The sequence below is a fragment of the Ornithorhynchus anatinus genome, chromosome X3, assembly GCF_004115215.2.
Source record: "Ornithorhynchus anatinus isolate Pmale09 chromosome X3, mOrnAna1.pri.v4, whole genome shotgun sequence".
Classification (NCBI taxonomy): Eukaryota; Metazoa; Chordata; class Mammalia; order Monotremata; family Ornithorhynchidae; genus Ornithorhynchus; species Ornithorhynchus anatinus.
This window is the reverse complement of record NC_041751.1, coordinates 744,277-771,391: the sequence shown is the minus strand read 5'-3', so window position 1 is coordinate 771,391 and position 27,115 is coordinate 744,277. Positions and strand designations below refer to the sequence as shown.

Sequence of the window (27,115 nt, the reverse complement as noted above, 5' to 3'; positions counted from 1 at the left end):
TCACTCTTCCTGTCTCCACTCCAGTGCCACACCTTAAGGCTCTAAGGCACAGTCTCACATGGGAAAACGGGCATTCCGTCAGTCATTAATCACATTTATTGAGCGTTTACTGTGTGCAGAGCACTGTACTAAAAGCGCTTGGGAGGTACAATATAAACAGTATAATAGACACATTCCTTGCCCACAACGAGTTTACAAGTCTAGAGGCAGTTCATCCTCACCTTCACAGATGAGAAAGAAGTCAAGAGACTTGCCCGAGGTCACACAGCAGGCAAGTGGTGAAGCCGGGATTAGAACTCAGGTCTCCTGACTCTTGGGGTCCATGCTCTTTCCAAAAACTACGTTGTTTCTCATTAGCATGAATTTATGCTCTTGTTCACAGTTAGATGGCTAGATAGTGGAGTCTCTCCCTTCTCCAGTCCATACTTGACTCGGCAGTCTGGCCCATTTTTCTAAAACCCTGGTCTGCCCATAAAAAACCTGCAATGGTTGCCCATTCATTATTCCTCTCCCCATCAAGCCAAGACTCTTAACCAAGGGCTCGAGGTACTCGGTCAACTAGGACACTCTAAGACACTCCCTGGAAGGGGGATGTGGTGGGGAAGGGGATTAGAGTTAGGGAGGGATGGAGGCGTATTGGTGTGGGGGTGAGGATGAGGTAGAGGAGGGGTGTGGGGTCCGTTCCCCTGTTTGGGAAAGGCCCAAGAACGGTCCGGGTGGCAAACGGTTCCCGTGCCTCGCCCGTCGTCCAAATTTCCGCGTGTCCCACGCATTTGTCTTGGGTGGAGGAAGGGATCGGGCCCCGTTTCAACCTGTGGCCGGCTCCGGTCCCCCCTACCCGGGCCGAGCGCCCCCAGAACTGCCCTGAGCGCATCCGAGCCCCCGGTCTGCCCCAAGGAACTGGCGTAATGGCTAGAGCCCGGGACTAGGAGTCCGAAGTCATGGGTTCTAATCCCGACTCCGCCACTTGCCTCTTGCGTGACCTTGGACAAGTGACTTTACTTCTCTGTGCCTCGATTCTTTCATCTGGAAAATGGGGATTGAGACAGAGAGCCCCGCGTGGGACAGGGACTATGGCCAACCCGCTTTGCTTCTATCCACCCCAGTGCTTAGTACAATGCCTGACACATAGTAAGCGCTTAACAGATATGACTATTATTATTATTATTGCACTCCCGCCTCGCTGCAGAGGGTGGGCCGGGGGTGGGCTAATTCCGTTAGGTCCGGATGGTCCGGTCCCCCGCTGGAATATTGATGAGGAGCTCACAGCTCCCGCGGCAGGTTGCGGACACTGGCGGGGAGGAGCGGGATCGGGACAGAGAGAGGGGAAAAGAGACAAGGGGAAGGGGACAGAAAGCCAGAGCCGGAGCCGGCTGCGGGCACTTGGAGGTGGGAGAAGCGTGGAGAGGGGCACAGGAGGAAAAAAGAGAGGGGAAGAAGGGGAGAAGGAGGCCACGCGTGGGGTAGGGAGGACGGGGGACGGGGGAGGCAGAAGGAAAAGGAGAGAGGGAAAAGGGGAGAGGGGGAAGAGGGAGAGGGGCACCCTTTCTAAGTGGAAGGGAGGAGGAGAAGGAAGAGGAAAAACGAGAGGGGTGGTGGAGGAGGAGGAAGGAGGAGGAGGGGAAGGAGGAGGAGGAGGAAGAAGAAGAGGAGGAGGAGGGGAAGGAGGAGGAGGGAAAGAAGAAGGGAAAGGAGGAGGAGGAGGAAGAAGAGGAGAAAGGGAAGGAGGAGGAGGAAGAAGAGGGAAGGAGGAGGAGGGAGAGGAGGAGGGGAAGGAGGAGGAGGGGAGGGAGGAGGAGGAGGAGGAAGACGCGTGTGCCAAGGAAGAGGGGTAGTCGGACGGGCAGAGGGAGCGAAGAAGGAGCGGCCGCAGGACGGAGCGGGGCAGCGGTGAGTGGAGGGGCTGGGGCGGGAGGGCTCCCGCGCCGGGCAGGTGCCGGCCGGACGGCCGGACGGGAACCCCGAGAACCCACGGGGAAGGGGGTCTGCCGGGCGCCGCGGCTGCTGAGCGCCGAGCGCACGGTGGGAGCGGGGGAGCCCGCCACTTTTTCCGTGTTTCGGGGGGCTCCCCGCAGCCCGGGGGCGGCAGGTCCGCGGGCTGGACGCGGGGCCGCTCATCCCCGGGAGGGGCGGGCAGGACCCGCCGGGACATCAATTTGTATCTACCCCGGCGGTTACAACAGTGCTGGACATATAGTAAAATGTCCCTGCCCTGCCTCAACTTTCCCCTGGGGGGTCGTTCCGCAGCCGAAGGGGGATGCTTTTTTGGGGGGTGGGATCTGGTGCTGAGGAGGCTGAGAAGGGGGGGGCAGAGCAGGACCCTGGTCGGGCCCCCCGCCTCCTGCCCTGGGCCAAAGCTGCGAAGGCCTATGTGTAGGTGGGATGCCCCACGGCACCCTGGCATCCTGGCATCCTGGCCACCCGGACCGGAGGGGTCCGGGAAGGGCCCCGAGCCCCGGGACCCCCCCCCCCCGGGCCCTACCCCCAGCAATGGCCCGAGTCCCGAGTCCCGCCGCATCCCCACGCTTCCTTCCCGGCTCCGCCGGCTCCTCCGGAATCGCCCTCCTGAGTGGGATAAAATAATGGGAATTGTTAAGCGCTTACTCTAGGCCAAGCGCTGTTCTAAGCGCTGAGGAGAAACGAGGTGATCAGGTTATCCCACGTAGGGCTCACGGTCTTCATCCCCATTTTACGGAGGTCACTGAGGCACAGAGAAGTTAAGAGACTTGCCCAAAGTCACACAGCTGACAAGTGGCGGAGCCGGGATTAGAACCCGTAACCTCTGACTCCGAAACCCCTGCTCTTTCCAATGAGCCACGCTCCTTCTCTAAGCATCTCGAAGGTCTAACTAACTTCGGACCACAGATACGGGCGCTCTCTCTCTCCTTTTCTCTCTTTCACACACATACAGACCCACACAGACACTCACAGACACACACACACGCAGCAGGGTCAGGATCTCCCAAACGACCTCTTAGTCCGGGGAGTGGCTGCATCTGCCCCATGGCCCAGTGGCAAGACCCCGGGCTCGGGAGTCAGGGGACTTGGGTTCTAATCCTCCCTCCGCCACTTGTCTGCTCCGTGACCTTGGGCGAGGCACTTCACCTCTCTGGGCCTCAGTTCCCTCATCTGGAAAATGGAAATGGAGACCGTGAGCCCCACGTAGGACAGGGACTGTGTCCGACCCAATTTGCTTGTATCCAGCCCTGCGGTTAGTACAGTGCCTGGCACACAGTAAGCGCTTAACACATGCTCTAATTATTATTTAGGGGTCTTCTCCCCATTTTACAGAGGAGGAAACTGAGGCCCAGAATTTGGCAAGGAAGGAGGAACTGTTGTGACCCCCCTCCCCTCCCGCCGTCTCCCCGTCGACCTCTGCTCACCAGGAGGCCCCCGGGGCTTCAGCCTGTGCTGCAGAGGAGGAAACGGGTCACGGCTGGACAAGAGGCACGGTCAAAGGCTCCCTTGGCTGACTGGCCCCCGGCTCTAAGGACTGGGGAATGGACTGATTAGCCCCTGGCTAGTGGGGAGCTTGTCAATACCTATCTCTCCAACTCAGACTCGGAGACAGGTGGGACAGAGACTGAGTCCAGCCTAATCAGTTTGTACCTAGTCCAGCGGTTAAACGGTGCTGAACATATAGTAAGTGTTTAACAACAATAATAAGATGATGATGATAATGATTTGATTGCTATATTTGTTAAGTGCTTATGATGTGCCAGGCACTGTTCTAAGCGCTTGGATGGAAATACATATATATGTGTGTGTATATATATATACATATACATATGTAATATGTATCCCATATAGGGCTCACAGTCTTAATCCCCATTTTACAGATGAGGGAGCTGAAGAACAGAGAAGTGAAGTGACTTGCCCATGGTCACACAGCAGATGAGTGGCAGAGCCGGCTTTAGAAGCCAGATCCTTCTGACTCCCAGGTCCGTGCTCTATCCACTAGGCCATGCTGCTTAACATCAAAAATAATGATTATGATGATAATTCTATTTATGATTCTATTTATTGCTATTGTTCTTGTCTGTCCGTCTCCCCCGATTAGATTGTAAGCCCCTCAAAGGGCAGGGACTGTCTCTGTTACCGATTTGTACATTCCAAGTGCTTAGTACAGTGCTCTGCACATAGTAAGCGTTCAATAAATACTATTGAATGAATAATAATAATAGTAATATCAATAATAATAATGTTTTAAAACCTCTTTTTGACCAGTGCCAGGAAAGCTGGCTCCTGCCTCTGGCTCCTTACTTTTAATGGTATTTGTTCAGCACTTACTAGATGTCAAGCTGTGTTCTAAGCGCTGGGGTAGATACAGTTAATCAGGTTGAACTCAGTGCCTGTCTCACATGGGGCTTACAGTCCAAGTAGGAGGGAGAACAGGTTTTGAATCCCCATTTGACAATTGAGGAAACTGAGGCACAGAGAAGCTAAGTGATTTGCCCAGTCACACAGGGAGCAACTGGCAGAGACAGGATTAGAACCCAGGACCTCTGACTGCCGGGCCCAAGGTCTGTCTTCCCACTAGGCCCTGCTACTTCTCCATCTGGCTCCTCTCCGAGGCTCTGGCTCTGCGCCCGTCTGGCCAGAGCCCAGGCGAAGCCCTGACCTCTGCAGAGTCTGCCTCCTCCAACCTCTGGGACACTAGGCCCATGAGCTCCTCTCCTCCTAACAGGGTTGTCCCCCGGATCAGGAAATAAAATAGGGACTTTTTTCCCAAGGGTTTGAGGCATCTTGGAAGCAGACAGCATTCAAAATAGTTAACATATTTCGGAATTTAACTCCTTGTCCCGGTCTCGGGGGAGTTTATTGGCAGGTCTGCCCCACTTTAGGTGGGAAGGATTCGGTCTTAGCAAGGAGGGAGGTACGAGTGCAATGGGAACTGCAAACAGAAGAGGGTTTTGGTCATTCTTGACGTTTTGATGCATGCTTGTGGAAATGTTAATTCCACTGGGGACTGTTGGTGTGGGAGATAAAATGGGTGAGTCTACTCCTTCAATCCTGTTTCTGGCCTGTCTATGAAATGTGGTGACCCCCACCTTCCTGGAAGGCAGAGGTGATGCCATCGCTGAGGAGGGTTGACAGGGCAGAGATTACAAAGGCTCCGGGAAAGATGAGGGGCGGTGAACTCACCGAGTGACTGCTGGGCAAAGAGGCAGAGAAGGCCATGACTCCTGACCTCCCGGGCCAACATCGAGCAGAGAGTTTGGTCTCAGGGCTAGACGCCGTTGGTCACTGCTTCCCTCCCCGTGAACATACAGAGTCTCTGTGGGTCTCTCCGGCCAAGGTCTCGATCGTGCTAGAGATGACTGCGGGGCTTGCCTCTGAAACGGGAACTTCCTCTCGTTCCCTGGCAGATGAGTCACATGTCCTGAGAGAAAAGTCTCAGACACAGTCTCGAACACGGTGAGCCCCTTGGGGACTGGGCGGTGTCCAATCGGATCATCCTTCATCTAACCCAGTGCTTGCTTGGCACATAGCACCTGACAAATATTATCATTATTATTATCAGCATTATTATTCACAACTGCCTGAGAAACAAGATAAAAAGGGGGCATCCTGATGGCAGCCAGGTAATGTGGCTAGAGGCGACCATCAGGCCGTCAATTTTTACTCATCTCTCGCCTTCTCAGTTTTCTCACCGCTTCGGCACATCTGTGCCACCGACCACTTATCTGCCGCTTGTGAACTCACAACCTCCCATCACACTCCTGCCTGAATCTTACAGGCCCTATTCCTGAAGCACTAACTCATGAGCAGATCCATTTCCCTCTTCATCCGGGCTGCATTTGAATTTAGTGTTTGTTTCCCCTGCTAGATTGTAAGTGACTTGAGGGGAGAGATTGTGTCTACTATCCCTACTGCTCTTAGGGATTGATGGATTGCTTCCCTGTAGAAGGGGTGACCCCTTTGAGCTCGGGAGAGGAGGGGGGATGGGTGAGAAGGAAGTCAAACGGCCTCCCCTTCCAGATGAACCGGTGGTCAAAGGGGCTTGTCCCAAACATCCCCGCAAACCGGCACTGTTCCATGCAGCGTGCTTCCACTGTTGAGCTTCAAATGGGCTTTGCCCAGGACAGCCCTTTAGAGGGAGGAAAAATGTCAGAGCTACGGAAAGAAGAGCCTCGGTGGCTAGAACATAAATCAGTCCGAATATATGGCGGAGCGATGAGAATGGTGCTTTTCACCCTAAAAAAAAGTCCCCTCTGGAAGAAAAAGAAGGCTCATTATTGGCACCCAGGGCCGAAACCAAGGCAGCTGATGCCGAGGGGGCCAAAGGGGCAGTTTTTCTTGGGCTCAAAACAGCAGAGCAGCCTTTGCCAGAGAGCGCTGTAAACACCGAATAAAGATTTCATTGTGAGCCGGTGTGACTGGAATACCCAGGCCGCTAATTGTGCCCTCTGATCGGAGAGGAGCTGGGATCACCGGTGCTCGGAGCGCGAGCGAGCGAGCGAGCCAGGGAGAGGAAACGGAGAAGTCACAGGGCACTCAGATCTCGTCTCACCTGGTCCGGCCCGGCCCTCCAGGGTGGGGCCCAACAGACACCCCGTAGTCCCGGACGGGAGGCCGGACCTGTGGAACTCCGGCGCTCCGGAAACCTCGGGACTGGGAAGGCTAGGAGACCTGCCCAAGTCTCTGCCAACCGAGGTGGGCACAGCGTGGGGACCGGGAGGGGCCGAGAGATGGAAGGCACGTGTTTGAAGGACCCGACGAAAGTAGACGGGTGATGCCAGTGGACGGATTGCACTTCCGGGCTCTCTCTAGTGCCTGCATAGCAGGAATGGGGCCTTTGTGTGCTGTTCCGACACTTTTTACCCACACCTCCACACACGCCCCCGCCCCTCACGCAATTTTCATGACAAACTCGTGATCCATTTTTGACACTGCGATCAGCTTCTACTCTCGAAAACCTGGGATAATTCATTCATGCAGAAGTGCAGAAATACCCCTCTGCATTTTGCCACACTCCTTTCAGTGCCGAGAGCGAATGTGCTGGAAGTGGTCAAGGTGACGGTTGCAGTTCCCAGCAGATGGCGGGCTGTGACTCACTGATATTTACCGAAGACGGCACAGGAGGCAAACCAGCGGTCGATTCTGTACAAACTTAGAGGTGCGCGTAAGGTGAAATATGATGAGTTGGAGAATGAGAATTGGGAGTCAGGACTCTCCCGCCCCCCGCCCCCCTCTTCCCCCAAATTGGGAGAAGGGGTGCTGAGAAACAGCCTTGAATTTTGATTGTCAACCCCAGTTTCAGTACAGCGGATTCCTCCATTAAATGGAAAATGGGACTGAGGGGCAGGGTCGGTGCAGACGGTACTCTGGCTGATGGATTGCGATGGACTGGTAGAGGAGGAAAAAGGGAGATCTCTCAGACTGGCCCACCCCGAAACATGTTGCAATTTAGCTGTTCTTGTGGTGTTTAAGTTGAGCTTTGAAAGGCACTCGATGATGCTTGGATGCTTTTACCCTTCGTTTCTTCAGACTGAGGCCACTCAGAGTGGATGCAGCCTGGCCTAGTGGAAAGAGCGCGGGTCTGGGATCAGGAGTCCTGGGTTTAAGTCCCAGTTCTGCCGCTTCCCTGGTTGGTGATGCTAGGTAAATCACTTAACCCCTCTGAGCCCTAGTTTACCTATCTGTGAAATGCAGTTAGAACAGATTATTGAGCCCCAGCTGGGACAGGGATTCTGCCCAACCTCAAAACCTCATATCTACACAAATGCTCAATAATAATAATAATGATAATGGTATTTGTTAAGCGCTTACTATGTGTCAAGCACTGTTCTAAGTGCTGGGGTATATAGAAGATCATCAGGTTGGGCATAGTCCCTGTCCCACATGGGGCTAACAATCTTAATCCCCATTTTACAAATGAGGTAACTGAGGCACAGAGAAGTGAAGTCACTTTCCCAAAGTCTCACAACAGACAAACGGTGGAGTCGGCATTAGAACCCAGGTCCTTTTGAATCCCAGGCCCATGCTCTATCCACTAGGCAAGCACCATAATTACTAAGGAGCTGGAGTGTGGACTACAAAGCAGGATAAATATTAAGATATATGTGAGCCTGTTGTTGGGTAGTAATAATAATAATAATAATTATGGCATTTGTTGAGCGCTTCTGTGTGCAAAGCACTGTTCTAAGCACTGGGAAGGATATAGGATATAGGATAAATATTAAGATAGCTGGGGCGCGCACCCTCTGTATTCCAGGTCAGACAACAATGAGCCCATTGTTGGGTAGTAATAATAATAGTAATTATGGCATCTGTTAAGCACTTATTATATGCAAAACACTGTTCTAAGCACTGGGAAGGATACAAGGCGATCAGGTTGTCCCAGGTGGGGCTCACAGTCTTAATCCCCATTTTACAGATGAGGTAACTGAGGCCCAGAGAAGTTAAGTGACTTTTCCAAAGTCACCCAGCTGACAAGCGGCTGAGCCGGGATTTGAACTCATGATCTCCGACTCCCAAGCCCGTGCTCTTTCCACTGAGCCGTGCTGTTGCCAAATTGTACTTTCCAAGCGCTTAGTATAGTGCTCTGCACACAGTAAGCGCTCAATAAATATGATTGAATGAATGAATAAGGGTGATGAAGGCAAGAGCAGAAGTGGGGGAAAATTGTTACGACCTTAAAGGTCCAAGTTATATTTGTGCAGCACGGTCTAATTAAAGTTTGAAAGCATACTGTTTCACCGTATTACAACTGTATATTATTCTGATGGGAGAGCTACAGTTTGCTTGTCTAATCACTATTCATAATGTACTAAGCGGTCTTTCAGCATAATTTGCTAATCTTCTACTCACCAAAATTGCCTTGTTAAGTACAGTACTAATTGCAGATGGTTTAACTCAATGTTAGAAACCCAAGAGCCCCCTATAGCTTGTACCTCATTCAAATCATCAATCAAAAGTATGTATTGAACACTTAGGCTGTGCAGAACAATATACTAACTGCTTGGGAAAGTACAGTAGAGTTAGTAGACAAGATCCTTGCCCTTGAGGAGCTAACAATCTTGTTGGGGCAACAGATATTAAAATCCATTGCAGGTAGAGGAAAGCGAGAGAGATTAAAAGATATGTACGCAAGTGTTATCAGGAGGCGGGGGCCAGCGGGAGAGGAAGTGTGGCCTAGTGGATAGAGTATGGCCCTGGGAGGCAGAAGGATCTGGATTCTAATCCCAAATCCACCACTTGTCGGCTGTGTGACGTTGGGCATGTCACTTAAGTTCTCTGGGCCTCGGTTCTCTCATCTGTATATTGGGGATTAAGCCTGGGAGCCTTCTGTGCAGCAGGAACTGTGTCCAACTTGATTAACTTGTGTCTACCCCAGCACTCACTACACTGCCTGACACATAGTAAGTGTTTAACAACTAGCACAGAAAAAGTGCTTCAAGTGACCCAGGGGTGCTGACATGGCAGTAATGGAGTGGAGAGGTGGGAAATTTCATGAGGAAAAGAGAGATTGATTAGGGAAGTCCTCCTGGAATAGGCTTTGAAGAAAGGAAGGACAGTGGACTGCTGGATGTGAAGGTGGACGGGTAGTTCCAGGCAGAGGGGAGGGCACGAGTAAGAGGTCGGTGGGTAGAGGAAAGGGGAACGAAGCACAGTGAGATGGGCTTAGAGGAATGAAGCTTGCAAGCTGGGTTGTGGTGGGAGAGGACAGAAGATAATGACAAGTAGCATATATTGAGTGCCTGTACCGCATACTAGGTGCTTGGCAAATACACAACAATGAAATAAGATGGCTCCTGCCTACGAGGAGCTTAGACTCTCCAGGGGAAAGGAACATAAAGATATTCAGAGTTAGAGAGGTCGAAAACAAAGCATGCATATATATATGAGGGCTAAGGAGGGTGTTCAAGAAGTTCATTAGCATTAGAGTTGGCTGAAAGGATAACTGGGTGCTGGGAAATTGTTATTATTATCTTTGAAAAGTACTTATTATGTGTCAGACATTGCTCTAGGCCCTGGGGTAGATATAAGTTAAGCAGTTTAGACACAGTCCCTGTGCCTAAATGATTTGGGAAAAGCTTGTTGGAAGAGGTGGGATTTTAGGAGGGATTTGAATGGAGGCTGCGTGATATGGGGAGGGAACGGCGCGAGCGAGAGAGGGAGGAGGCGAGAGAGTTGAGGCGGAGTGTAACGGCTAGAAGGTTGGCTTGGGCAATGACGGGTGAAGAGAGCAGAGAGGTAACAGGGGCCAGATGGTGCAACATCTTTAAGCTGATTGTGAGGTTTTGTTGAATGCGAAGGGACAATGCGAGCCAGTGGACGGTTCTGAGGGGAGGAGAGATGTGAGCCCAGAGACGCTTCAGGAGGATAATCTGTGCCACAGCATGGCTCACTGGGCCTTGTGCTCACCTCTCTCACTACCCACCTCTTCCTCTGTTCTCCCTTCCGCCTGCAACTCCCTCCTTCCATCCAGCAGACACTACTCTCCCCATCTTCTAAGCCCTTTTCAAGTTACATCTCCTCCAGGAGGCTTTCCCTCATTCAACTCTGAATTAATCCCTGATTGAGAAGTAGTGTGGCCTAGTGGCTAGAGCACAGGCCTGGGAGTCAGAAGGACTTGGGTTCAAATTCGCCACTTGACTGCCATGTGACCTTGGGTAAGTCACTTCAATTTTCTGGGCCTCAGTTTCCTCATGTAAAATGGGGATTAAAACTGTGAGCCTCACATGGACAGGGACTGTCTCCACCCTGATAATAATGATGGTATTTGTAAAGCGCTTACTATGTGCCAAGCACTGTTCTAAGCTTAGCTTGTATCTACCCCAGTGCTTCATACAGTACCTGGCACATAGTAAGCGCTTAACCAATACCATAAAAAAACAACTCTCATCAACTGTCCCTCCAACACCCCACAACTGTTGACATCCACATCACCAAAGCATTTGAGTAATCACAACCATCCTGATGCAGTTTGCAATGTATCTTTATACTCTAGTACAGTCCCTTAGTACAGTTTAGGACTCTGCACACAGTTAGAACTCAGTAAATACCACTGATTGATTGGTTGATCCTATCTATAATTTATTTTAGTGTCTGTCTCCCCCACAAGACTGTAAGCTCCTTGAGGGCTGGAATCATGTCTATTACATTACTGTACTTTCCAACGCTTAGAACAGTGCTCGGCACATAGTAAGCGCTTAACAAATATCATCATCATCATTAAGTACAGTGCTCTGCACAGAGAAAGCACTCAATAAGTACTTCCCAACTCCAAGAGCTGGGGTAGATATAGGAAAATAATAATAATAATGATATTGTTAAACATTTACTATGTGCCGAGCACTGTTCTAAGCACTGGGGTAAATACAAGGTCATCAGGTTGTCCCATGTGGGGTTTACAGTCTTAATCCCCATTTTACAGATGACGTAACCGAGACACAGAGAAGTTAAGTGATTTACCCAAGGCCACACAGCAGACAAATGGCAGAGCCAAGATTAGAACCTACATTCTCTGACTCCCAAGCCTGGGCTCTTGCCACTGAGCCATGCTGTTTCTGTGGCTCATAATCAGATGTCATAATCCCTGCCCCACATGGGGGTTACCACCTAAGAGGGAAGACGAGCAGGTAATTTATCCCTATTTTATGGGCTAGAGAACAGAGGCCAAGAGAAGTTAAGTGACCTGCCCAGGGTCTCACAGCAGGCTGGTGGCAGAGCTGAGAGAAGAACCCGTGTCTCCTGATTCCGAGAACCAAGTTCTTTCTCCTGAGCTCTTAGGGATATTATTTTAGGGGAAGAAGAAATCTGAAGATGTGGAGTGGTAAGTTTCAGAAACTAGGAAGATTCAGATTCTGATTTTATCAACAAGTTGGTCGACAGTTTTCAAATTGAAGTAGTTTGTCCTCAGATGAGAGTTACTACCCAACCTCGAGTCCCGCAGATTTTAATGTAAATGTTTAGCTGGGGTTTTCGGTTTCACATCCGAAATTAGCTTGGCCTTTAAGATCATGCAAGAAGGAGAGAGAGAGAGAGAGAGTGTGTGTGTGTGAGAGAGTGAGAGAGAGAGATGAAGTGTTTTGAGGTGAATGTGGTACCTATGTCTGTGTTCAGGTGAGGTCGGGGTAGGGGAATCAACAGCATGTAGAAGAAATAACTGTTGATCCAGAAACTGTACGTTTTTGCACCTGAGCTCCGAGGAGGTGTCTGAGGTCAGCGTTCCTGATGCCCATCGTAGCCTTGTCATAGCCAAACTGCATGACCACGGGTCTATTCTGACCAAACCGATCCTGTCCCTCTGGGTGCCACGTCTTAGGCGGGCCAATTATGCCTCCATTACTGTGAGTTCTCTGCAGTTGCAACTAATTAAGAGGTGATTAATGCAGGGATGGTTTCGTCTGGTTCTCTGACATGTGGATAAACGGTCAGACAGGCTGGGCTGGGATTGCAACGTCCCAGGCTGCGGGGGGGGGGGGCGGGCAAGGCAGCAGAATTTTAACCCTTTATACCTTCCATTTTCATTCCCATTCAATTTCGATTGTGTACTCATCTATACATATCTGTAATTTTTTAATTTATATTAATGTCTGTCTCCCCCTCTAGACTTTAAGCTCGTTGTGGGCAGGGAATGCGTCTGTTTATTTTTATATCGTACTCTCCCAAGCACTTAGTACAGTGCTCTGCATACAGTAAGTGCTCAATAAATGCGATTGACTGAATGAATGAATGTCCCATCTCTCCCTCTAGACTGTGAGCTCATTGTGGGTGGGGAACATGTTACCAACTCTGTTGTATTGTACTCTGTCAAGCGTTTAGTACAGTACTGTGCACACAGTAAGCGCTCAACAAATACGATTGATGGATGGATTGATTGATTGATCGATTGCCGCTGTGGCCTGGCCTTATAACTGAGCTGGGGCGCGCACCCTCTGTATTCCAGGTCAGACAAGAGGAAGGCACGGGCCAACCAGGAGAGCTCAATGGTTTGGGCACTGCCCTCTCCCTCCCTTCTAGGTCCGAGCCAAGGAGAAGGAGGAAAAAGGCCTCAGTTATTTCTGGGCAGCCAGGGCGGTCATGCTGCACTAGGGCAGGGTGACACTGTAGACTGTAAACTCGTCCTCTGGGCTGTATGCTTGTTGTATATCGTTACACTGTACTCTATATTGTTACACTGTACTCTCCCAAGCGCTCAGTACAGTGCTCTGCACACAGAAAGCACTCAATAAATACGTTCAGCTTACTGCAGACTGAGGAGCTGCTAGTCAAGAGAGAGCCCAGGGATAATTAGCATCGAGATTCAATTAGCCTTCTTCCCCAAGAAAACTGTTTTCTGGGATGATTACTCTGGTTGTGATCACACGGCTTGGGGGGAAATCTGCACTGCAGCCTCCTGTCCCAGAGCTGACGTCTTTGAATTTAACCAAACTTCAAGCTCCAGAGCTTCTCTGCTGTTCCGCGCCCAGGGTCTAAAGGACAGACTTTTAGAACACCTCTCCATCACCTGGCCCTAACCCACCTGCCCGAGAAGAGCTCCAAGGCGAGCTCTGGGTGAACTTGGGGAACACCCCACCCTCCCAGGCATGGCCCGTGGGGCTCTTCCTGGGCTGACCGCACTTGCCAGCTCAGCCGGCCCACCTCGAAGCCTAGTCAACGGGCCCCCCGACTCCGTCTGGACCCCTCGGGGATGGATCCCCATTTTGGATTGCATTCAGCCATCCATCACCGCGCTCTGGCACTGCCCAGTAATCGAGATGGGCAGTACCCGGCGGGTACTGAGGTTTTCAGCAACACAGAATCCCCATCAATGGTGCGCTGGCCAGCCATCCTTCAGGTGTCCAGCCAGTCTGGACAGGCTGGAACCGCCACCGGATACTTGTATGTGTCCAGGTTTTTTTATTTCCAGCCCTCACAGTCCCTCTGCTGTGGCTTGGAAATGGTCCCCGAGTTCCCGGCTGACCAATCAATCAATCAGTCCATCAGTGGAATTTAGTGACTGCTTACCTTGTGCAGAACACTGTACTAAGCACCTGGGAGAGTACAATAGAGTCAGTAGACACAAACCCTGCCCATGAAGTACTTACAGTCTAGTGAGAGAGACGGTCATTAAAATTAATTACAAATTGGGGAAGGGGCAGAGTATAGGGATATGTATAAATAAAATACCTAAGTATTGAGGATAGGAAAAATACCCATAAGCACTACTATTTCCAGAGGCTTCTGCCTGGAAACTGAAGATGTGACCCGAAGATCACCAACAGGAATCGGGGAGTGAATTATGTTTTTCAGCAAATTTTATTTAAGGTCCATTTGGGAATTAGAAAAGGAAAAATGGGAACATAGACTCTTCTTCATCTATCCAAGTCGGACGGAGAGCAAACCCGCCGATTCTCCCCCTGACGCAGAGACGCTAGCAGAGGAAGTGAGGGCTTTAAACACATTTCTCACAGTCCGTGGAGAATTGGCTCTTTTAGAATTCATGGATTCCCGTTGCCTTGACAGAACAGGCTGGAGCCCCTCTCAACGGCTCCGAATGCACATTAGCGCGATCATAATTTTTGTGCAGAAGAAAAATCAGCCAATTGGGCAGCGCGACCGAAGAAGGCTTTTGTGCACTCCAAGGCCTGTTTTTCTCTTTTGAATTACAAAGGCAATTCACACTACAAACCCCATTAAGAGTAACCTCAACCGTCAAATTCTTTCTAAAAATGTTCAAATCGTTCTTGTCCCCATGCGTGCCCGGAAGCTTGTAAAACCTTTTTCCTTCTTTCTAGAAATTGTATTACTCCCCCTTGTGTCTTTCTGCATTTGAGAGGCAACTTTATCACCTCGGCGCCCCTTCCTGACCTTGGGTGCCCCAACCATAGCGACTTTGCCTCACAGACCCTGGCCATGAGCTTGTGGAGGGAATTGCTTAGTCAGTCAGTTGTATTTATTGAGTGCCTACGTATGCTGAACACTGTCCTAAGAACTTGAGAGAGTACAAAAGAACCTAATTTAATCATATTTATTGAGCACTTACTCTGTGCAAAGCACTGTACTAAGGGCTTGGGAGAGTGCAATATAACAACAAATATATGTGTGTAACATATATGTATAGGCATGTACATATGTACATATATTTACAGAAGTATATATGCATATATGTATATACATACAAATTTGTAGAGAGAGAAACAGTATGGCATTGTGGATAGCGCACAGGCCTGGGATTCAGAACGTCATGGTTCTAATTCTGACTCTGCCACTTGCCTGCTATGTGACCTTGGACAAGTCACTTCACTTCTCTGGGCCTCAGTTACCTCATCTGTAAAATGGAGATTGAAACTGTGAACGATTGAGACTGTGAACTCCACATGGGACAGGAACTGTGTCCAACCTGACTTCCTTGTATCCACCCTAGCACTTAGTACAGTGCCTGGCACAAAGTAAGCATTTAACAAATATCATAATTATTATTATATATTATATATATGCTCTTTCTGTCCCCAAAACATTTCAAGTTGGCTTTGAGGTTGTCCTGCTCTCTGAGGAGGCCCTAGTTCAGCTGCCCTGGCCCAAAGTGCTTGACAAATACCATTAATAAAAGGAAGGGGGGGGACAGAAGGCCCTTATCAACAGACTGAAAGCGGTTTCAACAGTGGCTCCCGGCAGGGCAGTTACCCAGCCCAAAGGCAGGGCCTCTGGGAGGTCTTCCGCCACCCTGCATCCTGCCGGATGGAGGGGATGCTGGAAGACCTGGCCATCAGGGATCGGCATCTTCTGCCACTGACGAAATGGCTCAGAACCAAGGGCCCCCCCCCACCCCACACCCCCATACACGGAGTTCAGCCCACGTCCAAGAGGACAGCTTTCTGCCGCTTCTTAACATGATGCTTCCTCATCCGAGTACCATTTCCCCTCATCAAGCAGCTGCAAGAAAAACATTTCTCAAACTTTGTGAAGTGCGATGGAGATTGGAGCCCCGATGTTTATTCTCTGACTTCCTCACGAGCTCTTGGCTTTGTTAGTGAGAGCTCCTTTATGAAAGAAGTACCTTGCATACAGGTGTCTTGGCTAGACTAATTCCTGACAAATACAGGTGTCGCCTTTGGGAAGGTTAATCAGCGTGATTATCTCTAGAAGCCTAAAACACATCAGCCAATCAGTCGGTGGTATTTACCGAACACCTACTGTGTGCCGAGCAGTGTACTAGATGCTACAATAGGTGTTTGGCCCATTGCTCCGCACACCTTAGATGTTCAATAAACAAAGAAGATCAAGCCAGTAAAATCAAAGTTCAATAGTTTCCATTTCCCAATTTGCAAAACTACCTTTGGGGAATTTTTTAATGTTTTACTTTTCCCACTATTATAACATTTTTGCTCTCCCCATCCAATTAAAGAACGAGTTCAATTTAAATGTGCAGTGAACTAATCCGGGCACCGCTCCTTCATCGAGAGCCTTCCTTTGGCCTAGTGCTGAAACCTCAGAATCAGCAAGGGTTCTCTTTGGCTGCTTCCTGGATGAGGACCAAAAAAAAGTCACCAGAAGCAAATTCATTTCGTCCGAGCCCCCGCCTCCCTCTGCTGCCACAGTCAAAGCCATCTCGGAATTCTGCCCAGCCAGCACTCGGCCACTCCTCCCTTCACGCGGGAGGAAATTTTTCTCGGAGCAGGGGTAATCAATTGATGTCCTAAAGCAACCGATCGATCCTCCTTGTATCTTTTCTGTCTTATTATCCCTGCGAGGCACGTCACAGCCCATAGGAAGGATGGGACCCGGGAGCGGGAGGAGAGAAGTAGCCCCTCTCCCAGAGCTGATAGAGAGAGGGTCTGGCAGGGTGAGCCTCCCCTTTAAGCAGAAGTCTGAGGGACTCCACTTCATGTTGGAGAAGGCTGAGCTAAAGTTCAACCAACCCCACGCCTGGGGGGTATAGGTCAGAGGGAAGTGGAGGGATTGATGGCAGTCCTAAGGGGCCACCTCCTCCAGAAAGCCTGCCCCAAGCAATTCCCAACACTCCAAGTTAGCAGCCAACAGCCAGCCTTAGCAGTTTATCTTTTCACTTATTCTCAGCCCTCAGGCCAATGGTATGAGCTGTCTATCCATCTCCCCATTAGACTGTAAACTCCTCGAACTCCTCAATTATATCCTCCCAAGTGTTTAGAACAGTGTTCCGCTTGCACTGGGGCTTCCTAAATATGCTGCGTAAAGGACTGATCTCATGTGTGAAGACTGCTTTAAAAGTGGGTAAAAATGTTTTTGTAAGACAAGTCCCCAAAAAATGAGAAACAGGGTGGAGAGGTCAGAAGCAGTGTAGTCTAGTGGGAAGAGCATAGGTCTGGGAGTTAGAAGGACCTGGGTTCTAATCCCAGCTCCTCCCTTCGTCTGCTGTGTGACCTAGGGGAAGTTACTTTACTTCTCTAGGCCTCAGTTCCCTCAACTGTAAAATGGGGGTTAAGTCAGTGAGCCCCGACTGCTACCTCAGTCCAAGTCATCTCGGAATGGCTTGGGTATGGGTGTGGGACATGGACATGGACATGGACTGTAACTTGTATCTACCTCAGCTCTTAATATAGTGCCTGGCACATTGTAAGCACTTGTAAATACCATATAAAGAAAGGTTTTAACAAGATTACTCGAGAAAGTGCCCAGGAAGAGTCTGACCAGCAAGCGTCTGGGAAGTCTGAAGTCTTCCCTGGAGCACCTAAGGTGGGCCTTGGGTGGCAGGGCTCCGCCCAAGTGTGCTGTAGCGGCACCTTCCCATTTCTGCTCACGGTTCCCAGCCCAAGCCGTGTTCTCCCCACCGGGAACCCTCTGTGGCACTTAGAGCTCTCTGTCTCTCTGCCTCTGTGTCTCTCCTCGTCTAAAACTGGGATCAGCCCCCGGATTGAGCGAGCAGCTGGGCAGGCCACTCCCTCCAACTGCACTTGTACTGTGCCAGCCAATCCGAGTCTCACTGTAAAAGATGGGCATTTCCATCTGAGCGGGAGCCGGATTGAGAGGAGTAGCATGAAAGGAATTCCTGACTACCTTCATTGGTTTGCCTGTCCTGGGGGAAGAGGCACTATACCTTCAGACCCTATTGCAACAGAGCTGTGAGAGGTCAAATAAAAGATATCAGTTCATGATAATAAAGGAATGGAAGGAAGCTTTCTACTCTCTGATGAGGCTTCTGTGCATTTGTCTCCCTTTCTTTCTCCCTTTCCTCCTCTCTCCCTTTTCTCCATCTTCCCTTCCTTTTCCTCACCCTTTCTGGGACCCCTCAACTGCAAACTATTTCACTCGGTTATCCTAATGATTTCATCATTCTATAAATTAGCCACAATCCCTTTTCCTCATCTAGGTGTCAAAACTCTTCTAACCTTCCCAAGGGTTATCTTGTCTCTTTTGGAGACTTGCATTTATGTAAAATCTAATCTATTCATATGTTAGAAGCAGGATGGCCTAGTGGAAAGAGAATGGGATTCTAAATCCGAGGACCAGTGTTCCAATCCCGCTCCTCCAATTGCCTGCTGTGTGACTCTGAGGGAGTCACATAATTTCTCTTTGCTTCACTTTTTTCATCTGTAAAATGGGGATTAAATACCTGTTCAGCCTCTTACTTAGACTGTGAACCCCAAGTGGGATAGAGACCGTGTCTGACCTGATTAACTTAGAACAGTGTTTGACACTCTGTAAACGCTTAACAAATGCCATAATTATTATTACCATATTATTATATCGGTTTGGAAGGAGGGCAGATTCCAACAGACCTAATTACTGGTGCAGTGTCAAGATCATTCCCGGCCCATGGCCTGAATGCTTTCACGATCCCGTTTCAGGAAGAGGAGTAGTTGGTTTGCCAATGAATTAAGGGGAGTGGAGTGAAGATTTGGACATCCCAAAGGGAACTTAAGCCTAGGTCTGTTTGAGCTAAGCGAGGTGGAGAGCTGATCACTTATCCGACGTAGGCAATGTGGATGATTAAGACAATAGGGACTCCTACCTCTGTCCTTCAGAGATCTGGCTCTATGGGTAAGGAAATCAACTAGACTGTAAACTGTTTGAAACCAGGAATAATGTCTACCAACTCCCAAGCTCTTAATAAAGTGCTCTGCACAGAGCAAGCGCTCAATGTATGCCACTGACTGACTAATCTAGAGAAGGGAATTATGAGAAAATGCAAATGCCAGTTGGGTAAAAGCTACACAGCAGACAACTGGCAAAGCCAGGATTAGAATCCATTAGAACTCGCAGGCCTGTGTTCTTCCGAATATGCCACCCTGCTTCTTCGGCAACACTGGGAGAAGCAGTGGTTAAGTGGCAGGGACTGAAGGAGAGAAGGGAAGGCTGTTTTTCCTCCTCCTCCTCTAGTTCCTCATCCTCCTTTTGTGCCTCTGCTCTGATGACGTGGCCATCCTGGCTGCTGCCAGATCATTTTCTGGATATTCCCGGCCCTGACGGACCAGTATGAGGGCTTTCAAGATCCCTGTGGGTCCCTCTATCTTTTGTGTGTCTCTGTCTCACTACGGAGCCTTTTCTCTGGCTGAGTCGCCGTGTGTCTCACTCACCCTTGGCTGCCACCCCCAATTAGACCACAAAAAATGTGACTGGGCGGTTAGCCCCACGGGCCCAATTAGGCCCTCCGACGGTGACTCCTCCAACCAATCACAGGGTGCATGGAGGGCTCCTCTGAGAGCCCTCGGAACGGAAGGCCTGACTTGTGGAAAGGCGCCAGATAGCGGGAAGTGGTTTCTTTCGGTGTCAGCAAGACTTGCCGGCAGGTTCTGCTCCAGGGAGAGCGCTGTCAGCTACAAGGTCGGCTAAGATCGCCTGACCTGGAGAAACAATGCTTCATGGGAAAGGCAGCCCCCAGATTCCAGCTTTTCAAATACAATTTGTGGAAGAAGTGCCCATTCTAGCCCAAATAGTGCTGGAAGAGTGGACAACTACTGTGACTTCCCTCTCGGCATCATTAAGTAAGTCTGGTTATTAAATTGCGACCTGAGCTCTCTCTACCGTGCCATCAATATGGGTAATTAGCTTGACTATCACTCAGACTGAAACATGGCCTCTATTGTAGCTACGGATACTTTAATTAGCTCAAATAAGCAAATCCTCCCACTGTTGTTGGTTGTTTTTTTTCCTTCCATGAACTCATGGTTATCTTTCTCCTTGGCAAGTACCATTCTGGAACAGAGGGCTGGGTTAGCTAATGAAAGGAGAGAAATGCATCTATCAGAGACCCTCATCTGCATCCAATATTAACGAGCCTGAGTCTTCAGGCCGATGCTCTAAATTGAGAACTTGGGGAATTAAGATCGTCCTCTATCTCTTCTATTTGTGGGCATGGTATTTACTGAGCACCTACTGGGTGCAGTAATCATCATCATCAACATCATCATCGTGGTACTTGTTAAGTATTTACTATATGCCAAGAACTGTACTAAATGCAAGGGTAGATACAAGATAATCAGGTTGGACACAGTCTCTGGCCCACATAAGGCTACCAGTCTAAGGGGAAAGGAGAAAAGATATTTAGCCCCTATTTTACAGATGAGGAAGTTGAAGCACAGAGAAGTTAAGTGACTTGCCCAAGGTCACACAGCAGACAACTGGCAGAGCTGAAATTAGAATCCAGGGCCTTTGACACTCAATCATTCTGGAAGGGGAGGAAAGTCCCTCTCCAGGTGAAAAGTTTTCCTGAAAATCCTCTGGAAAGTAGCTCAATCAATCAATCAATTGCATTTATTGAGCACCTATGTGTACTGAGCATTGTACTAAGCATTTAGGAGAGTACAATATAATAATGTAACAGACACATTACCTGCCCACAACAAGCTTATGGTTCAGAGGAGGAGACAGACATTATTATAAATAAATATAAATATGTAAATTATGGATGTAATAGGAATACTAGTAATAGTATTTAAGTGCTTATTATATTCTAAGCATTGGGGTAGATATAGATTCAGCAAGATGGACACAGTCCCTCTCCCACATGGGTTTCACAGTCTTAATCCCCATTTTACAGAGGAGGGAACTGAGGCTCAGAGAAGTAAAGTGACTTGCCCCAGGTCACACAACAGACATGTGGTGGAGTTGGGATTAGAATGCAGGTCTTACTGACTCTCAGACCCAGGCTCTATCCACTAAGCCATGCTGCTTATGCATGCATAAGTGCTGTGGAGCTGGGACGGAGAATGAATTAAAGGAGTAAGTCAGGGTGATGCAGAAGGGAGTGGAAGAAAAGGAAAAGAGGGCTTAGTCAGGGAAGGCCTCTTGGAGTAGATGTGTTTTCAATAAGACTTTGAAGGTGGGGAGAGTAATTGTCCGTCGGATACGAGGAGAGAGGTCGTTCCTGTACCAAATTGGAGCTAAGTCAAGATGTTCTCTAAGGGCCGGGTGCCTGGTAACCATGGCAAGCCCAGGGCACCCAGAGCAGGCAGGAAGAACCAGGCCACAGGTGCCCTCTCGCCTGGAGGAGCCACGATGCCCAGCATGTGCCCCATTACTTCCTGCCTCGTCCTTGTACTCCCTCCCATTCCCAACTATTGGGAATCTGGGCAGTACCCCCAATGAGCCTGGAAGCCCCTGAGGGTGGTGCATGTCTTGCTTCTCCCATCCGTTCCCAAGCAGCAAGTAAAGTGCCTGGAGCTCTCCTGATACCATTGATGAGCTGAGTGATACACGAACAAGACCAAGAAGGAGAAGCTACCTTCTGGAAAGGGAAATTCCTAGCAAAGCAATTTTGAAAAGTCCTCGAATTTCCAAGGCAGAACCAAAAAACTTTGGTCCTCCCAGCCGAGTCCTGCGACCGGGAGGTTCGAGGCATCGCAGGACATGGGCTGGAGATAATCTGTCCGGCGGAAAAGGCAGCGTCTGCTCCGTTGCTGACATGTCCTCACCAAAGGAAGATAAATGGGCTCTGATTGTGAAAAGCAATTATTCTGCAGAAAGGATGGAGTCAGCCTTCCCTAGCGTGATGAACAATGTGTTTACTGTAAAATGCTAATTAGCCCTTAAAATTATTAATGTAATTATTATTCATCTCAGGAACACAAATCTGCCAAGAACTAAAGGGGACACCATTGGTTACTTGAGTAGGAGTTGATTTGAAGTTTTATGTGCTTTGAATTATTCTTTTAAGACTGAAAAAATGTTTTTTTTTCCAGTAGAAAGAATAGAGGGAAGGTTGACAGCCCCCGCCCCGCCACACCCCCAAGAAGGGAATGAGGTGGACGCTTGGGGGTTGGAACTCCGGAGTCCCTGGGCACATCTGCCCGAGTCAGTGTGGGAGGGTCAGAGAGGTCGAGTCCCAGCGAGGATCACCCCACGAGGACAGGCATGGATGACCCAGGTGGACGGGCGTAGTCCCGTGGTCCAATGGGCAGGATCAAAGGGAAGCCTGGGGAGGCTTAATTAATGTTTTGCATTTCTGGCCCTCCCGAAACTCCCTCCGGGCAGCCTTCCTTGATTGATTTCCTTCTCCCATCCACCTCCTCGCGCTGAAGCACTCCCAGCCACCAGTAACACTTTTGTACAAGGCAAATTACATACTTTACTCTTTAAGCACTTCTATTACATTCACTTTTCCATCAGTCTCTTCATCTTCACATTTTTTGTGTCTGTCCATCAATCTATCAATGGCATTTATTGAATGCTTACTATGTGTTCAGCACTGTACTAAATGCTTGGGAGAGTGTTGTACAACAGAATTAGCAGACACGTTTCCTGCCCATAATGAGCCTACGGTCTAGAGGGGGAGACTGTTCCCCTCAGTTAGACCGTAAGCTCCTAATTGTCATGTTCTCTCCCAGGCATTTAGTAGGCACAGTGCACTGAAAGTTAATGGGGCTCAGGGGAGAGGTTTAGGGGAAAGAGCCCTGGCTTGGGAATCAGAGGTTGTAGGTTCTGATCCCACCTCTGCCATTGTCAGCTCTGTGACTTTGGGCAAGTCACTTCTCTATGCCTCAGTTACTTCATCAGTAAAATGGGGATTAGGCTGTGAGCCCCACGTGGGACCACCCGATTACCTTGCATCTACGTCAGCGCTTGTAACAGTGCTTGTCACATAGTAAGCGTTTAACAAATGCCATCATTATTATTATTATTATTATTGTGGGGCCGGGAGAATGTGCAGCACTCTCACCTGTGACTGTTACTCACCACAGTAATCACAGTATTCATTCAGTACTTATTATGTGCCGCACGCTATGCTAAGTGAAGGGATAAATACGAGACAATCAGATCGGACAGGATCCCTGTCCCACGTGGGGCTCGCAGACTAAGAGGGAGGGAGAGTAGGGATGGGATCCCCATTTTACAGATGAAGTAACTTGCCCCAGGTCACTCAGCAGTCAGGGGGAGGGCTGGGATTAGAACCTGGGTCTCCCATACCCCGACCCCAGCTGTTTCCACCAGAAATGGAAATGTAAACTCGTTGTGGGTAGGAAATGTCTCTACCAACTCTGACATATTGTATTCTCCCAAGAGCTTAGTACAGTGCTCTGCACACAGTAAGCACTCAATAAATACAATTGATTGACTTACTGAAATTTGTGGAGTTCAGGGTCTGGGCTTCACAGATCTAGGGGCTTCTTCGAGTCCCATTCCAACCCGCAGCCTCGACTCTCTCAGCCATCTATGGCCTCTGCGGAGCCCCTCCGCAGAGCTCGTCTGGGGAGCCCATCTGGGGAGTCCCTCTGCGGGAGCCCCTCTGCCATCTCCGGAGGACACAAGAGTGAAAGATGATTTTGGCCTTTCTCTCAGCGCACACGATCACTATCGACCTCGCTGCAGTAAATGGTATAAATAAAGCCCTCTGACCAAGCCGGGCTCACGAAGGATGTGGCCCACATCTACCATACCACCTCTGTGCACCTGCCCAAGGGTGACCTACCTACAGGTGACCTGGAACCCCATCGCTAGCCTCCGGGGAATGAGGGGAAGAAGGAAGAAACCTTCACCATGGGCCAAGCCCACCCCAAGAGTTAGTTTTTCAGAAATGCCTCTGGAGCTTCCTAAGATTCTCGGTCCGGGGGCGGACAGAGAGAGGCCAACACCCAGACTGCCCGGTGGCAGTCTGGGAATGGGGTGAACAGCGCTTTGCTCAGGCAACACAGACCCAGGCTCTGAGTTCGGATCTCGGCCTGGAAGGAGGGCCTCCTGTGGCTCTTTCTCTGACCACTCCAGCGCGTCGGGCGGACGGGAGTCAGGCGGAGGGGAGCTGACCTGGTGTCCAGGTGCCACTGTGAAAGCAAGTGTGAGTGTCACTGAGCCAGATGTTCTCGCACAGTGCAAATCCTGTGTTGGTCTGTGACTCCCTGTCCGGTGTTCAGGGCCAGCGTTGCTCACACACCACAGGTGGCAGCAGGGGTGGCATGTACTGAGCACTCATTGCATATAGGGCACAGTATAAGACAAGACAAAACCAAGCACTTGGGAAAGGACAACGAGGAACATAAGACAGGTGCGGTCCAACAGCACCGTTGTCCCTCCCTCAGCGGGACTTTGGAGTTTGGAGAAGCGACATGGCCTAGAAGAAAGAGCACACATCTGGGAGTAGCAGAACCAGGGTTCTAATCCCAGCTCCGCCATTTGCCTGCCGTGTGACCTTGAGCAAGTCACTTCACTTCTCTGTGACTCAGTTTCCTCATCTTCAAAATGGGGATTCAAAACCTGTTGTCCCTCCTATTTAAATTATGAGTCCCCTGTGGGACCTGATCATCATGTGTTTAGTATGGTGTTTTGCACATAGTAAGCACTTAACAGATACCATTATTATCATGATTATTATTATTTTACACTGTAGGGAGTTAGGGAATGTTCTTAGAAGCTTAAACTGATGGAAAGAACAGGGGGCTGGGAGTCGGGAGATTCAAGTTCTCATTCCCATTCTATCTCAGGCTGGCTGGGTGATCTGGGGAAAGTGACAATCTCTCTGGGCCTCAAACTCCTCAACCATCAAACGGGGTTAGATTACAGGTCTCATGTGGACAGGGATTGTGCCTGTGTCTTGCCACCGACCCCCTTCTCACGGTGCCTTAATATCGCCTATCTTGCCACCGACCCATCACCCACACCCTGCATCTGGCCTGGAATGCCCTCCCTCCTCAAATTCGGGAGAGACAATTACTCTCCCGTCCTTCAAACCCTTATTGAAGGCACATCTCCTCTGGGCAGCCTTCCCTGACTAAGCTCCCCTTTCCTCTTCTCCCATTCCCTTCTGCGTCACCCTGACCTGCTCTCTTTGTTCTTCCACACTGTCAGTCCACAGCACCAATGTACATATCTGTAATTGATTTAGTACATTAATGTCTGTCTCCCCACCTCTAGACTGTAAGCTCAATGTTGGCAGGGAATGTGTCTGTTTATTGTTATACTGTGCTCACCCAAGCACTTAGTACAGTGCTCTACACACAGTAAGTGCTCAATAAATACGACTGACTGAATGAATGAATGAATAACTGCCCCTGGGGAACTGGCATCACCAGTGCCCACTGCCACCTTTGTTTCCTCAGGAAGGGACACGGTTGAACCGAGGAGAGCCGGTTCTGATGCTCATGTGGGAAATGGAAACAGAGTCAACATTAATCACCAGTTAAAGCCACTGGAGTCTTGCCTTAATTCGGACAGTCTGAATTCACTATATCAACCACCCCCACAACCGGTTTCAGCTAGCTCTTAACCGTGCCATGCAGGCAGGGCCTTGATCTCCCAAGCAGAATGGGGTGCCATGTACTCTGCCACCTCGCCTAACTGTTCCCAACTCGAGTCCACAGAGAACAGACAGGACTGGGCTGACTCTGCAGAAACAGGAACCCCGGGCTGGGGAAAACTCGTTTCCGCAATGAAATGCTCCCAAATTCACTGAAGCCCCACTCACAGCAATGACGACGACGACATGTTTCCACATGTAAATTCTCCTGCGCTTCCTGGGCACCCCATACACTGGGATGACGACGACCGAGACGATGACACGTTTCTACAAACAAATGCTACTGCGCTTACCGGGTGCCCCACACACCGTGATGCCGACAACTGCGGTGAGGACAACGACGGCGCTGGAGACGGTGCTGACGTTCATAGACTCCCAGGTCGTGTGTGCGGTGGGCGGCTGGCACAGGGGCAGGTTGTGCCTGCCTCATCTGACCCTCGGCCAAATTGAGGCACCTGTGGAAAAACAAAAATTCATTCCAGGGATTTGTGAGGAGGCTGCTGCCAACCACCTGGTTCACTGGGGAAAGTCAGGGTGAGGAGTCAGGAGCCATCCCAGAGCTGGCTCCCCTCTCCGGGGAAGGACAGGTAGTACTCGGGACAGCTCTCTGGGTATAGCCCTCAAATGCCAGGGGAAAAGGCAAGCTTCTATCCCCTCCAACTCCTCTTCGACTATCAGTCTGCTGACTGCAGGTGATGATAGGGTGTGGGGGGAGGAAAGAGAGGAAGACACAGAGAGAGAGACAGAGAGAGAGACAGAGAGTCTGCATGACCTTGGGGGAGTGGACTTTGTACACTCCCTACCCCACCTTCACTCCATCTGGCCTAGCCCAGGCCTGAAAACCAGTAACTTGATGAACCAGGCTTGAATTTCATCTCTCATCACTTTCCATATCCACCTGGGGCTGACTGGGCTTCAGCCTACTGAAATGCCCAGGTGACTGGAAAGGAATGGAAGAGTCGAAGGAAAGAGGATGTGCAACTGATCCTCAAAGTGGAAAAAACATTCTCCGAAGAATTGGGACCTTGGATCCTGGGAACGAAGACACAGGTGTGCATGGAGTTTTCACAGTGGTCTTGGAGCCTAGGAGTGCATAGGGTGTTGTACCTTAAAGTGTATACTGCGTTTTCACAGTGGCCTTGGAGCCTAGGGATGTGTACACTGTATTGGAGCGGTGGTTGTGAAGCCTAGGAGTGCATGGGTGTGTGTGTACATGGGGGTATACAGTGCCTTCGAGCAGAGGTCATGGAGCCTAGGAGTGCATAAAGGGGTGTATGCATGTGAGTGTATTCTGCATTTTATCGGTGGTACTGGAACCCAGACTCCATAGCACAGGCCACTAATTAAATCTTAAAAGAAACTGTTGATGTGAGTTGAGATATCTTCCCCCATCCCTTTCACCAGATTTCCTCCACAGTGAGTTTACTGCTTGGATTCCAATGTCAGTCAGTTGTATTTATCGAGCGCTCACTGTGTGCA

The 27,115-nt window shown here is 49.8% G+C and overlaps 1 protein-coding gene across 1 annotated transcript in view; it reads left to right on the top strand.

Moving 5' to 3' along the window:
- Positions 1-1,769: 1,769 nt before the first annotated feature.
- Positions 1,770-27,115, top strand: part of CDH20 (cadherin 20) — a 48,344-nt gene continuing 22,998 nt past the window's right edge. The window contains exon 1 of the mRNA XM_029053679.1: positions 1,770-1,890. The gene's annotated coding sequence lies outside the window, so the exon portion shown is untranslated. The remainder of the gene's footprint in view (positions 1,891-27,115) is intronic.